Below are 14,128 nucleotides of genomic sequence, written 5' to 3' on the forward strand. Positions count from 1 at the left end.
ACAGGAGTTCAACAAATGTTTCTTGAATTATAAATAGAAGGAATTTAGGCTATGAGTGAAGATGGAACATGATATTTGATGATTATTTTATAAATGCATATTAATATATTGCTATATATTAAAGCTTGTCTTAAGGTATCCCAACTTTTTAATTTGCTTCTTTAATTTGAATTTGTACTTAGGAAATAAATCTGTATAATAATAATCTCTGAACAAATTGACTTTCTTGCATGTTTCTATAGCTTCTATATATTCTGGAAAATGTATTGCTACTTTAGCCTAAAGAATACATGTAAATCCAACTGTTGATTTTTAGCTGCATATTTTTCTATTGCATTTTTAGAAATGGAAAGAGAAGACCTTGAGTTTGGCACAGACATTACTTTAGTAGAAACCAGGGAAATATTGCTTACCTCTCTCTAACCTTAAAATATTCTTTCTTATATTATAAGAGATGACAGGATTCCAATATTGACTGTCAAGAGTTTATGATGGAACTTGCCTTGGACTCCTCAATTTTAACTTTGGATATGTTTGGCAATGTGTGGTACAAAGTCAGCAGTCTTGGTTAGCACAAGACAAAGCCTGGAATTTGCCAACTTCTATCCTGGAGTGAGAATTTACCCATAGTTACTTCCCTCGTTTGGTACTAGTGATAATTAAGCTAAGCTTAACAGATGGAGTTAACTTAGTGTACTTAGTGTACTGAATTTAATTAGTATTTTTATGAGTGAGGCTGACTTCAGCTTTTATTTTAAAAAATGATGGAAGAATCTTATAGCAAACATCTTAAGAAAGAGTCTGTATATTACTCTGGCTCTAATTACTACCTAGTAAAATATATATGGGCTCACCAAAAAGTGTGTGTATGTGTGTGTGTGTCTGTCTGTCTGTCTGTGTATGATGATAGGACTGAGGGTAAAGGCAGTCAAGAAAGATTTTGGGAACTGATAAAGGAAAAAAGTTTGTAAAAGCTATAATACAAGAATATATGCACTTTGGGAGGCCAAGGTGGGTGGATCACTTGAGGTCATGAGTTTGTGACCAGCCTTGCTAACATGGTGAAACATCATCTCTACTGAAAATATTAAAAAAAAAAAAAAAAAGAATTAGCCAGGTGTGGTAGAGGGTGCCTATAATCCTGTGTCTGGAGTTGGTTCCTGCTGGTAGGTTTGTAGTCTCGCTGACTTCAAGAATGGAGCTGCAGACCTTCACAGTGAGTGTTACAGCTCTTAAAGATGGCATGGTAGTAAGGTTTATTGTGAAGAGTGAAAGGACAAAGCTTCCACAGGGTGGAAGGGAACCCGAGTGGGTTGCCACTGCTGGCTGGGGTGGCCAGCTTTTAGTCCCTTATTGTCCCCTCCCATGTTCCATTTCTGTCTTATTAGAGTGCGCTTTTTTCATTCTTCCCCGTGATTGGCTACTTTTAGAATCCTGCTGATTGGTGCATTTCACAGAGTGCTCATTGGTGCATTTTACAATCCTCTTGTAAGACAGGAAAGTTCTCCAAGTCCCCACTTGACCTAGGAAGTCCAGCTGGCCTCACCTCTCAATCTCCCCTCTAAACAGGACGCCAACTGCTGTTGGGAACTGGGCAATGACTGTTCTAGCTACTTCCTGCTGGATAGGGGTTAAGAAGGGGCCCTGCAGTTGTAGTGTCCTCCAGAGGGGAACTCTCTAGGCCCAAGGGCCAGTGAGTTGGTCCAAGTGTCCTCAGTGGAAGTTGTGAGTTGAGCTCATTTGGGGATCCACTTGTAAGACCATCTGTAGCTTGATGACCTTGATCCTGGAGGAAACAAATTTGACAAGGAGGTTAAAAATATAGGGCCTAAAGGCGAGTAATAGCAAGATGGCTGTCACAGGACCTAGAAAAGGGAGAAGCCATATTGCCCAACTCCAGAGGTTGGTATAAGAGTTTGAAAGGCATTGTCTGATTTCAGAAGCCTTTTCCTGTAAACACCGGGTGGCTTCTCATACTATCCCTGACTGGTTGGTGTAAAAACAACACTCTTCCCCTAAGAAGGTGCAGAGTACTCCCCTCTCAGCAGTGAGGAAGTCCAGGCCCCAGCAGTCTTGGAGAGTCACCGCTGCCAAAGAGTCCACCTGGGATTGCAGAGTAAGGACAGACCCTGTCATTTCCCACAAACTATCCGAGAAATCCTTTGAGAGTGTGTGGGTAGTAGGATAATGAAGTAGATAAACTGGCTATTCTGGCTCCTGTAGCATTCATAACCCTATAAGAAAGGATATCAGTTGTATGGCCCTCTGCTGATAGACTTGAGCTTTGAGCAGCACTGATAAGGTCTGATTTCCTGGAGCAATGTCAATGTTGGGACTTAGGAAGACTAAGGTTCAGGTGCCTGTCCAGTTGGTGGGGAGGAAGATATAGGCTGGAGTTCCACATAAGAAGAATATGCCTTGGCTGGGTAGACAGAACTGGTTGTGTATGTTAAAAAGGTGTGTGAGTTTGTTGTTTTCATTTTCCCATACTCCTAGAGTACTTGCCAAGGTAGCTCCGGTGAGCGCTTGGAAAGGGGTGTTGGGAGCAAACTGAGTGGCTCCGTGTGTTCTATTTTCCCATTGGAGAAAAAACCATTTTGTATCTACTAGGAACCATTCAAGAGAGTAACTGAAAGAGGGGATAAGAAGGCATTCATTAGTGTTGGGGGCACTGCTGCAGGGGGTCCAGGGTTGAATGGTCATACAGGGAGTATGTTTGCCATTACAAAACCCAGACTGTTAAGCAGGGAGAAGGTGATGATTTTGGGGGGCCCTGAGAAGCAGACAAGCGGTTTGAATGGACCTGTTTAGGTGACTCAGAAGTTACTATGATCAGTTGGGGCTTGAAGTTGTAGGGTATAATTACACTGATGAGATAGTAGGTGCCCCAGGGGCAGGCCTGATAACAGGTTGTGTTGGATGCATAAAGGGGCTTGGAAAGTTAAGACAGTAAAAAAGGTTGATGTGATTAGGATTTTCATCCTGGCAGGAGCTACATTATATACTCCTACTGCAAAGAGTATGGTTAGTATACTGCTTAATAATGTGATGAAACAGTAAAAGGATTCCATTAAAGGAGCAAGGAGAGGTGTTAAAGATTAAATAGGTTTTCACTTGTCTTTTTTAAGTAGGAAGGGGTTTTTCCTCAGGATCAGCTGTAGGAGCCTTTTTAGTCTGGGATATTTTCTTCTGAAATAGGAGATGCAAGTCCTCCGATAATTCAAAGCTGGTCTGGCTGATCTTGAGACTCCTGAGCTGACGGTCTCGCAGGTTCCTCACAGGTGTCCAAAGTTTAACTCTGGTATGGTGAATCCAAGATTCCACTCTTGCCACCTTCACTGCAGTGGGAGTAGGGAGGATTACTCAATATGGTCCTTCCCACTAGTAATCCATAGATGGGGAGGTAGAGGGAAGGGACTTGACCAACACTAGATCTCCTTGTTGAAACAACTCTGTCCCCTTGTCTCTGACATTCTTCAGGTACGTTTTTAAGGTTTTGTTGATATCTTGCCAAAGAAGTTATATCCTTGACCAAGTTGGCCTTTTCCTGATCAAGTAGGAAGTATTTGTGAGAAAAGGTCGTCCACACAGCATTTCATATGGACTGAGCCCCATTTTGTGAGGAGAATTTCGGATTCTCAGTGAGGCCCTGGGCAAGAGAGTAGGACATGGGAAATGAGTTTCTTGTCTTTTCGACCTTCCGTGAGGATTGTGGCCTCCAGGCACAGCGAAGGTTATATTGTATCCCTAGCACCCTGGAAATTCCCTGATTTACCGTGGCTTTAAAAGCCAGACCATTGTCACTTTGTAAGCTTTGGGGAAGCCCAAATCTAGGAATTATTTCATGAATTAGGACTTTAACCACTTCCTGAGCCTTCTCTGTTTGCAGGCTTCTATCCAATTTGTGAAGGTATCAACACAGACCAACAAGTATTGAAATCCCCTTGACTTAGGCATATGGGTGAAGTCTAACTGCCAGTCATCTCTGGGATAGTGCCTTATTTTTTGTTCCCCTAGAGGGGCCTTATGATGAACCAAGCAATTATTCTCTTGACACACATCACAGGCTTTGACTACTTGTCGGACGGTCTGTAGGAGATTTGGTCCTGTAAATAGGGATTTGGCCATTTGATGAGTGTTCTCAATACCCATATGAAAAGTTTGGTGGAGGGTCTTAAGTATTTTCCACTGGCTGGCTTTGGGTATGAGTACCTTTCCCTCTTCTGTCGTTCACCACCCCCAGGGGAGAAAACTATGCCCCTGCGAAAGTCCCCATTCTGTTTCAGTCGGGGAATACTGGGGCTTAATCTCTTGGAGAGAGTTGTTCCATACCAAAGGTCCTTTCATAGGCATTTCTAATGGGAGGTTCTGCTTAGCAGCAATTGTGGCCTCAGTGTCTGCCCAACCGTTTTCTTCTGCCTTTCTCCTTCACCTTTTTGATGGCTTCGGCAGTGTAAGACTGCCACCTCTTTGGGTTTTTGCATTGCATGCAATAACTCCATGATTTCTTTGTGGTATTTAATGGGGGTTCCCCCAGAGTTTAGGAACTCCCTTTTCGTATTGCAGCATGGACATGTAGGATTATATTAGCATACTTGCTATCTGTATACACATTTATTCTTTTTTCCCTTCCCAGTTCTAAGGCTCAGGTAAGCACCACTAGTTTTGCTAACTGGGTGCTGGTCCCTGGGGGAAGAGGCTTACTTTCAAGTACTGTTACATCACTAACTATGGCATAACCTGCCCTTCATATCCCATTCTCCACAAATAAACTTCCATTGGTACATAGGTTAAGGTCAGGATTAGCTAAGGGGACTTCTAAGAGATTCTCTCAGGCAGCATAGGTCTGGGCAACAATTTGTTGGCAGTCATGCTTGATTGGTTCCCCATCCTCTGGGAGAAGAATAGGAGGGTTGAGGGCTGCACACATGTGAATTTGAAGCACCGGTCCCTCAAGGAGTAGTGCCTGGTATCTAAGCAGGCAGTTGTCTGATAGCCATAAATTTCCTTTGGCAACTAGTATGCCATTTACATCATGAGTAGTCTAAATGGTGAGATCCTTTCCTTGAATTATTTTGATAGCCTTTGATACTAAGATGGCCACTGCTGCAACTATCAGTAAACAATGAGGCCAGCCGTTTGCTACTATATCAATTTCCTTACTTAGGTATGCAACTGGTTGTGGGGTTGTCACACGAGTCTGAGTAAGGACTCCAAGAGCTATTCCTGCTCTGTGACATATAAAGGGAGATTTTGTCCTCTGGGAAGGCTTAAGGCTGGAGCTTGTACTAGGGCCTGCTTTAAGGTTTTGAAGGCTGTTTCTACCTCTGGTTCCCATTCTGCTAGATGAGTATTTGCCCTCTGGGTCTCCTTGATTAGAGTATAGAGTGGCCTGGCCATCTTGCTGTATCCAGGGATCCATAGTCAGCAAAAACCGGTGATCCCAAGGAACCCCCGCAACTGTTTTAATGTCTTAGGGCAAGGACAAGCCAGTATAGGCTGTATTCGTTCTGTGCTGAGGGCCCTGCTTCCTCTGGCTAAGATTAGGCCTAGATATTTGACTTGTTGTAGGCAGAGCTGGGCCTTCGATTTAGATGCCTTGTACCTTTTGATTAGCTAGAAAGGTCAAGAAATCTAGAGTAGCCTGCTGGCAGGAGGCTTCTGAACTGGTAGCCAAAAGTAATTCATCCACATACTGAAGGACCAGAATGCCTGGACTTGAGAAATGGCCTAGATCTTGGGCCAGTGCATGACCAAACAGATGAGGGCTATCCCTGAACCCTTGGGACAAGACCATCCACATAAGTTGGGACATGTGGTCTGTGGGATCCTCAAAGGCAAAGGGAAACTGGGAATCAGAGTGCATTCACAGAAGAAAGCATCCTTGAGGTCCAGAACAGTGGACCATTCTGCTTCCTCTGGTATTTGAGAGAGCAGGGTATAGGGGTTGGTTACATCTGGATATAGAGGAATTACTGCCTCATTGATGAGTCTAAGATTTTGCACTAGTCTCCACTGACCGTTCAGTTTTTGTACCCCTAGAATTGGGGTGTTGCAGGGACTGCTGCATTTTCTTACTAAGCCTTAAACTTTTAAATGTCTAACAATATCCTGTAATCCTTTATGAGCTTCAGGCCTTAAGGGATATTGCCTTTGATAAGGAAAAGTGGTGGGGTCTTCTAATCTGATTTGGACTGGGTGGGCATTTTTTGCCCTTCTGAATTGTCCTTCCAAGGCCTAGACTTCAGGATTGTTTCCCTCCTCAAGTAGGGGACAACAGATGGGTAACGTGTTCCCTATATTCGTGTAGATAATAGCTCCAGCTTTGGCTAATATGTCCCTCCCTAATAAGGGTGTGGGGCTTTCAGGCATAACAAGAAAGGCATGTGAAAAGAGCAAAGTCTCCTTACAACTGAGGAGGTGGGAGAAATACCTGGTTACAGGCTGTCCCAGGATTCCTCGGATGGTAACTGACCTTGAGGACAGCTGTCCAGGGCAGGAGATTAATGTTGAGAATGCCACACCAGTGTCTAGGAAGAAGTCAATTTCCTGGCCCTTAATGGTTAAACTTACCCGGGGCTCAGTGAGGGTGATGACGTGAGCTGGCGCTTGCCCTGGGGACCCTCAGTCCTGTTGTTGGATCATCTGGTTGGGGGCTTGTGGCCCAGAGAACCTTTGTCCTTTTGGGCTGTGCACCTTCCAGTGATTGCCTCAGCATAGTGGACATGGGCGAGGGGGTGGCTTGTTTCTCATTGCACAATTTTTTTTTTAAAGTGTCCTTGCAAATCACACTGACAACAAGCTCTACCGGGTGATTGGCCTACTCCGTTTTCTGTCCTTTCTGAACCACCAAGGTTTGTTTGTCTGAGGGCCATGACTGAGGCTGTGGCCTTTCTCTGATCTCGCTTTTCCTTTTCAGCCTGTTCCTTCCTCTTGGTCCCTATTATAGAACACCAAGGCTGCCAGGTTTAGTAATGCCTCCAAATTTTGTTCAGGGCCCAGGGCTAGCTTTTGGAGCTTTCTCCTGATATCTGTGGCTGATTGGGTAATAAAATTATCTTTTAGGATCAATTGGCCCTCAAGGGAGTCGGGTGACATGGTAGTATATTTTCTGAAGGCCTCGCATAGCTGCTTAAGGAAGGCGGTAAGATTTTCTTCCTTTCCCTGAGTTATGGTGGACATCATTGAATAATTCATGGGCTTTTTCCTAATTCTCCTTAGTCCTGCTAGAACACAGGTCAACAGATGTTTGAGACTCCAGTCCCTATAATCTGAGTCGAGGTCCTGGTGGGGATCCATACTGGGGACAGCTTGCTGACTGTTAGGGAATTTGTCCCTTTCTTCGACTGTCATTCTATCATTTACTTGAGTAAGATACCAGGTATCTCCAAACTCTCGGGCTGTGGCTAAAGTCGCATTCTTTTCATTAAAGGCCAGGGTTTGATCTAATAATAGCATGACACTTCTCCAAGTGAGGTCAAAGGTTTGCCCTAGACCTTGTAGGACATCTATATACCTATCAGGATCATCTGAAAACTTCCCCAGGTCTACCTTGATCTACTTTAAGTCAGAGAGGGAGAAAGGGACATGTAGCCGGGTTGGGCCAAATTCCCCTTCCCCTGCAGCTTGAAGGGGACGTAACTGATAGCCCGGGAGGGTTTGTGGTCCCTTGTAGATTTCTTTGCTTGTTTCCTTCTCGGTGGGGAAATTAGAGGAGGCTTATCACTAATAGGAAGGGGAACTGTAGGGAGGCTAGGATATGAAGGTAAGCTGACAGGTTCTCCTGTCAGGGACATAGATTGCAAGTTGTGCATAGTTGTGGATTATCCTTCAATGAAAGGAAAGCTTGGACATAAGGTATTTCAATCCATTTGCCTTCCCTCTTACAGAAAAGGTCAAGCTGCAGGATAGTATTGTAATTTATACTTCCCTCAGGTGGCCATTTTTCCCATCAGAGAGAATAATGGGGCCAGGCCATAGTGCAGAAAAAAATAAGCAGCTTCTTTTTCAGGGTTTGAGGGTCAAATTGGTTCCAATGGCTTCATTTCAAGGGAGAGCTTGTTGAGGCCTGAGTGTTTCCCATCTGAAAGAAAACACCATCCACGGTTTTAGTCTGTTTTATTTTTCCCCCGCCCAATAACCTGCAATGGTCCTGGGACCCTGCTGTTCGGAATAGTTGCGCTCACCGAAGCAGCAGCGGAAACACTTGTTTTCCTCTTAGACCACAAAGAGGATGGAGGAAGGTCGTATTGAGTGGCCCTTACTGACACATTCTCGAAAACCTGCACCCTTGCCTTTCCTCTTAGACTACAAAGAGGAACGAGAGAGGTCGGAGTGGAGGGCCATACCCTGAGGGAGGGATGGGATCTCCAGCGTTGGAAGAGTGATGCCTTTTGTCCTCATTTCTCATCATATGAATAGGAAGAATATCCCCCCCAATTTTGGAGTCTGTAATTTCTGAGGCTCCCCATATCCTAGCTTCAGAAATAGCCTTTTACTCTTGGGCATATCTCTTGGAGAAGTCTTACTTATATAAGACTGGTAATAGTAGTCATGCTTGTATACAAAACAAAACAAACAAACAAACTTAACAAAAATCCAGTTTCCTACAGACTAGAAAAATGAAAAAACAAAATACACAAACTCCCCCCAAAGCCTTTGTGGTACATACCTATAATGAAATCTCATAAAGCAGTAAAATGAATGAATTAGTCATTGAATCTCATGTACACAATGTTGAATACAACAAGAAAAGCAAGTTACAGAATCCATAAGAATCACTTCTTTTTACAAAGTTTAAAATATAAAAAATTAAAATGATCTTTTTAAGTGAATACATATATCTTTGATAAATCTATAATGAAAACCAACAGAATACTAGAAACAAAATTCAGGGTAGTGGTTACTTGTCTTAGAATGAGGGACATGTCACCTAGAGAAATAGTTGTACAGTAACTGGTAAGGTTCTGTTTTTAAAAACCTGGGTGGGTACATTAAGTTTCATTTCTGTTACTCTTTAACCTGTAATATATTATGAATATTCTTTTTTATTTGTTTAATAATTAATATAAACAATACCAAAAACCTTAAAATATCAACATCAGAGAAAGGAAAAAATTGCCTTTTTAATTACTAGTTCTATACTGTAAAAATCCAGTTGTATACATTATTTTACATATCTCTATTATTTACCTGGAATAAAAATTAATCCACAAATAATTGGATGTGATGCCAAAATGCATGAACAGATTGATAGTCTGTTCATATATTGTACAGTGACTACTTGACATAATAAAAACATTTTTAAACAAAAATTTACTATCTATAGAAGCTTATTTTACAGGAGAATGCCTGATACCTTCTCCCTGGAATATTCTTTGTCTAGCTCCTTTTCATTTTTTTATGTCTCAGCTTAAATCCTTCTGTCCCTGAGAGATAATGTCTTTTCCTGGCAAGCAAAGTAGGTCCCCCATTTTTATATTGTTATAGTACCTATGATTATTTTTCACAACACATATACATTTTCATATTATTTTTAACAGATTTAAATTACATATTTATGGAACTGATTCTTCTATCAGTGCCTTCATGCATTCCTATGTAAGGATGACTGATTTTTGTATATTGAACTTTCATCCCAATTTTATTGTCAGTTATAATATCTGTATGTTCTTTTGCATATTCCATGTATAAGATCATGTCATCTGCAAAAAATAACAGCTTTGCCTGTCCTTTCCAATTCTTACATTTTGTAGTTATTTTAATTTTAATGCTTAGGACCTTTTCACTAGAATGTTGAATTGATTAGAGCAATATCCATGGCATTTCTGATTCCAGGGGCAAAGTTTTCAAAATTTCACCTTCAGTATAATATTTGCTGTATTTTGTGTAAATAAATAATTTTGCATATTGTTTCATTTCTGTTTCTAGTCTGCTAATAGTTTGTGTTACAAAAGATATTGAACCATATGAGGTGTTTTTTTAGATACACATTATTTTTTCCTCCTGTATTTTGTTAATGGGTTAAATAACACCCCTGGAATAGTATTCCTGATATATTCCCAAGTAGCCTAGGCTTTGTTATCTTTTAAAATTATCCCTGGATTTAGTGTTAATATTTTGTTTAGAAATTTTGCATCTATAATCAGTGACACTGGCTTGTAATCTTCCTTTATGGTAATTTCCTTTACTGCTATCGATATCAAGGCTAGGCCAGCCTCATAAAACTTGCTGGAAACTACATATGACTTTTGTATTTTTCTGGAAGCGTTGGGTTTATTTATTAAAAGTTTGTTAGATTTCACCAATAGGACCATTTTGGCCAGTTTTCTTTGTAGGAAGGTTCTTAGTTGTATTCTTTAAAATATTTGAACAATTAAAATTTTATATTTCTACTTGTGTCAGTTTGGTAATTTGTACTTTTATAAGTATTTGTTCATCTAAATTTTCAAATTGATTGGCATGAAGTTTTCATAATATAATCTTTCTGACTTTTTCTATCTGTGGGATCTGTGATGAAGTCTCCTTTTCCATTTCTGACATAATTTATGTCTGCCTTTTCTGTTTTTGTTCTCAAAAAATTTTTTGCCAAGTTTATTAGACGTTATTTTTGCAAGTTTATTAGATTTCTAAATAAGTTTTGGTTTTATTGCTCTAACAGTTTTTCTCCTTTATTATATATTTCCTTATACTTACTTTGAGTATAACTTGCTCTTTCTTTTTCTCATTTTTTGAGATCAAACCTTAGCTCATGAATTGTCAGTTTTTCTTTTTTAAAAAACATGCATTCGGGGTCTGAGCGTAGTGACTCATGCCTATAATCGTAGCACTTTGGGAGGTTGAGGCAGGAGTGCATCACTTTGAGCTCAGGAGTTTGAGACTAGCCTGGCCAACGTGGCAAAAACTATCTCTTAAAAAAAAGTAGCTGCGCATTGGTTTGCACCTGTAGTACCAGCTACTTGAGAGGCTGAGGTGGGAGGATCACGTGAGCTGGGAGGCAGAGGTTGCAGTAAGCCAAGATCATGCCATTGTACTCCAGCCTGGGTAACAAAGATCCCTTCTCAAAAAAAGAAAAAAAAAAAAAAAAAAAAAAAGAAAGTGCATTTAAAGCAATATATTTCTTTCTACTTTGTTTTATCTGTGCCTCTTTTTATTACTACCTGAAAAATCCTTAAGATAACCGACTGAAAAGGGTGAGCTAAGTAATGTAGCTGACTACTAAAGAAAAAGGGAAAAACAGTTTTACTCTACAACCACAGTGATCATTCAAATTATAAAATTAAAAACTCCTAATTACATTAGATACAGAAATATTATCACACATATACAAGTAATATGATAATACAAATGTTATGTATTTTGTAAAAATCTTATGGAACATGTAGAATTTGTTTGGAAAAAAAATATGTAGGGATTGAGGCCAAGCGCGGTGGCTCACACCTATAATCGAAGCACTTCAGGAGGCAGAGGCAGGTGGATCATGAGGTCAGGAGAACGAAACCATCCTGGCTAACACCATGAGTCCCTGTCTCTACATAAAAATACAAAAACATTAACCAGTTGTGGTGGTGGGCTCCTGTAGTCCCAGCTACTCAGGAGGATGAGGCAGGAGAATGATGTGAACCCAGGAAGAGGAGCTTGCAGTGAGCCGAGATTGCACCACCACACTCCAGCCTGGGTAACAGGGCAAGACTCTGTCTCAGAAAAAAAAAAAAAAAAAAAAAAAAAAAAAAAAGACTATAGGGATTGAGAATAATATAAAGAAGTAGGTTACCAAATTAGACTTCTAAGAATCAGATTTTACCCAGTATCAAGCTTTATTAAAAATTCAAAGGTACAGGTAATTGTGAAAAGCAGAAGGATGAAAAAAGCCTTTCCAACTCTACTAGCTGTGAGAGTTTAGAAAATTTATATAAACTCTTTTAGTTACAGTTTCCTTATTTTATAAACTGAGGCTAATATTGCCTACTCACATGGTATATTGTGTATTAATCTGTTCTCACACTGCTAATAAAGACATACCTGAGACTGAGTAATTTATAAAGGAAAGAGGTTTAGTTGACTAACAGTTCCACATGGCTGGGGTAGGCCTCACAGTCATGGTAGAAGGTGGAGGAGGGGCAAAGTCACATCTTACATGGCAGCAGGCAAAGAGAGAGCTTGTGTAGGGAAACTCTCCTTTATAAAACCATCAGATCTCATGAGACTTACTATTGTGAGAACAGCATGGGAAAGACCTACCCCCATGATTCAATTACCTCCCACTGGGTCCCTCCCACAACATGTGGGAATTAAGGAGCTACAATTCAAGATGGGATTTGGGTGGGGGACACAGCTAAACCATATCATTCTGACCCTGGCCCCTCCAAAATCTCATGTCCTCACATTTCAAAACTAATTGTGTCTTCCCAACAGTCCCCTAAAGTCTTAACTCATTTCAGCATTAACTCAAAAGTCCACAGTCCAAAGTGTTATCTGAGCCAAGGCAGGTCTCATCTGCCTATGAGACTCTGAAATCTAGGCAGAGGTTCCCAAACCTCAATTTTTGACTTCTGTGCACCTGCAGGCTCAACACCATGTGTAGACTTGTACTCTCTGAAGCAATGGCCTGACCTCTACGTTGGCCCCTTTTAGCCATGGCTGGGACATGGGGCACTGAGTCCTGATACTGTACAAAGCAGCAAGGCTCTGGGTGAGACCCATGAAACCATTTTTTCCTCCTAGGCCATGTGGCTTGTGATGGTAGGGGCTGCCATGAAGGTCTCTGACATGGTCTGGAGACATTTTCCCCATTGTCTTGGAGATTACCATTTGGCTCCTTGTTACTTATGCAAATTTCTGCAACCAGCTTGAATTTCTCCTCAGAAAATAGGTTTTTCTTTTCTACTCCATTGTCAGGCTGCAAATTTTCTGAACTTTTATGCTCTGCTTCCCTTTTAAACATAAGTTCCAATTCCAAACTATATCTTTCTGAATACATAAAGCTGAATGCATTTTATAGCACCCAAGTCACCTCTTGAACACTTTGCAGCTTGGAAATTTCTTCTGCTAGATACTCTAAATCATCTCCCTCAAGTTCAAAGTGCCACAGATCACTAGGGCAGGTGCAAAAGGCTGCCAGTCTCTGCTAAAACATAGCAAGAGTCACCTTTATTTAAGTTTCCAACAAGTTCATCTCCATCTGAGACCAACTCAGCCTGGACTTTTTTGCTGACATCTCTATCAGCATTTTGGTCAAAGCCATTCATCAAGTCTATCGGAAGTTACAAAATTTCCCACATCTTCCTGTCTTCTTCTGAGCCTTCCAAACTGTTGCAATCTCTGCCTGTTGCCCAGTTCCAAAGTAACTTCCACACTTTACTGGTACCAATTTTCTGTATTCATCTGTTTTCACACGGCTGATAAAGACATACCCAACACTGGGTAATTTATCAAGGAAAGAGGTTTAATAGACTCACAGTTCCACTTGACTAGGGAGACCTCACAATCATGTCGGAAGGCAAATGAGGAGCAAAGTCATGTCTTACATGGGAGCAGGCAAATAGGGAGCTTGTGTAGGAGAACTCTCCTTTATAAAACCATCAGATCTTGTGAGACTTACTCGCTATCATAAGAACAGCCCGGGAAAGATCTGCCCCCATGATTCCATTATCTCCCACTGGGTCCCTCTAGTGAGACATGGGAATTATGGGAGCTACAATTCAAGATGAGATTTGGGTGGGGACATAGCCAAACGGTATCACATGGTTAGTGTTAATGAGATGATGTGCACATAATGTTTAGCAGAGTAGCCAGCACATTTAAGAATGCAACAAGTTGTATGTTAATGTGATAATTTACTACTGCTATTATGATTCCACATAATATCTTATATTTAATTTTTAATCTTCCTATGTATATAATTAAAGGTCTGTTATCAAGATGTAATCCAGATTCATTTCTGCAACCTAACTTACTATTTTTTTTCTTAAAGATAGGCAGCACTGGTTGGATTTCTTGCCTATAAGTTTTCAATGGCCTTTTAATAGAAATGCTTGATCCTAGAAATATGAATGGGAAATAGTCATTTATTTGTACATCTCTTAGGGACTTAGGTATAGAACATACCATAGCACAAGAATAAGATATG

The 14,128-nt window shown here is 40.8% G+C and overlaps 1 protein-coding gene across 2 annotated transcripts in view; it reads left to right on the forward strand.

The window, feature by feature from the left end:
- CNBD1 (cyclic nucleotide binding domain containing 1) overlaps positions 1 to 14,128 on the forward strand; it is a 560,546-nt gene that overhangs the window by 60,170 nt on the left and 486,248 nt on the right. The window lies entirely within an intron of this gene.

This window comes from Macaca mulatta, chromosome 8 (assembly GCF_049350105.2).
Source record: "Macaca mulatta isolate MMU2019108-1 chromosome 8, T2T-MMU8v2.0, whole genome shotgun sequence".
Taxonomy (NCBI): domain Eukaryota; kingdom Metazoa; phylum Chordata; class Mammalia; order Primates; family Cercopithecidae; genus Macaca; species Macaca mulatta.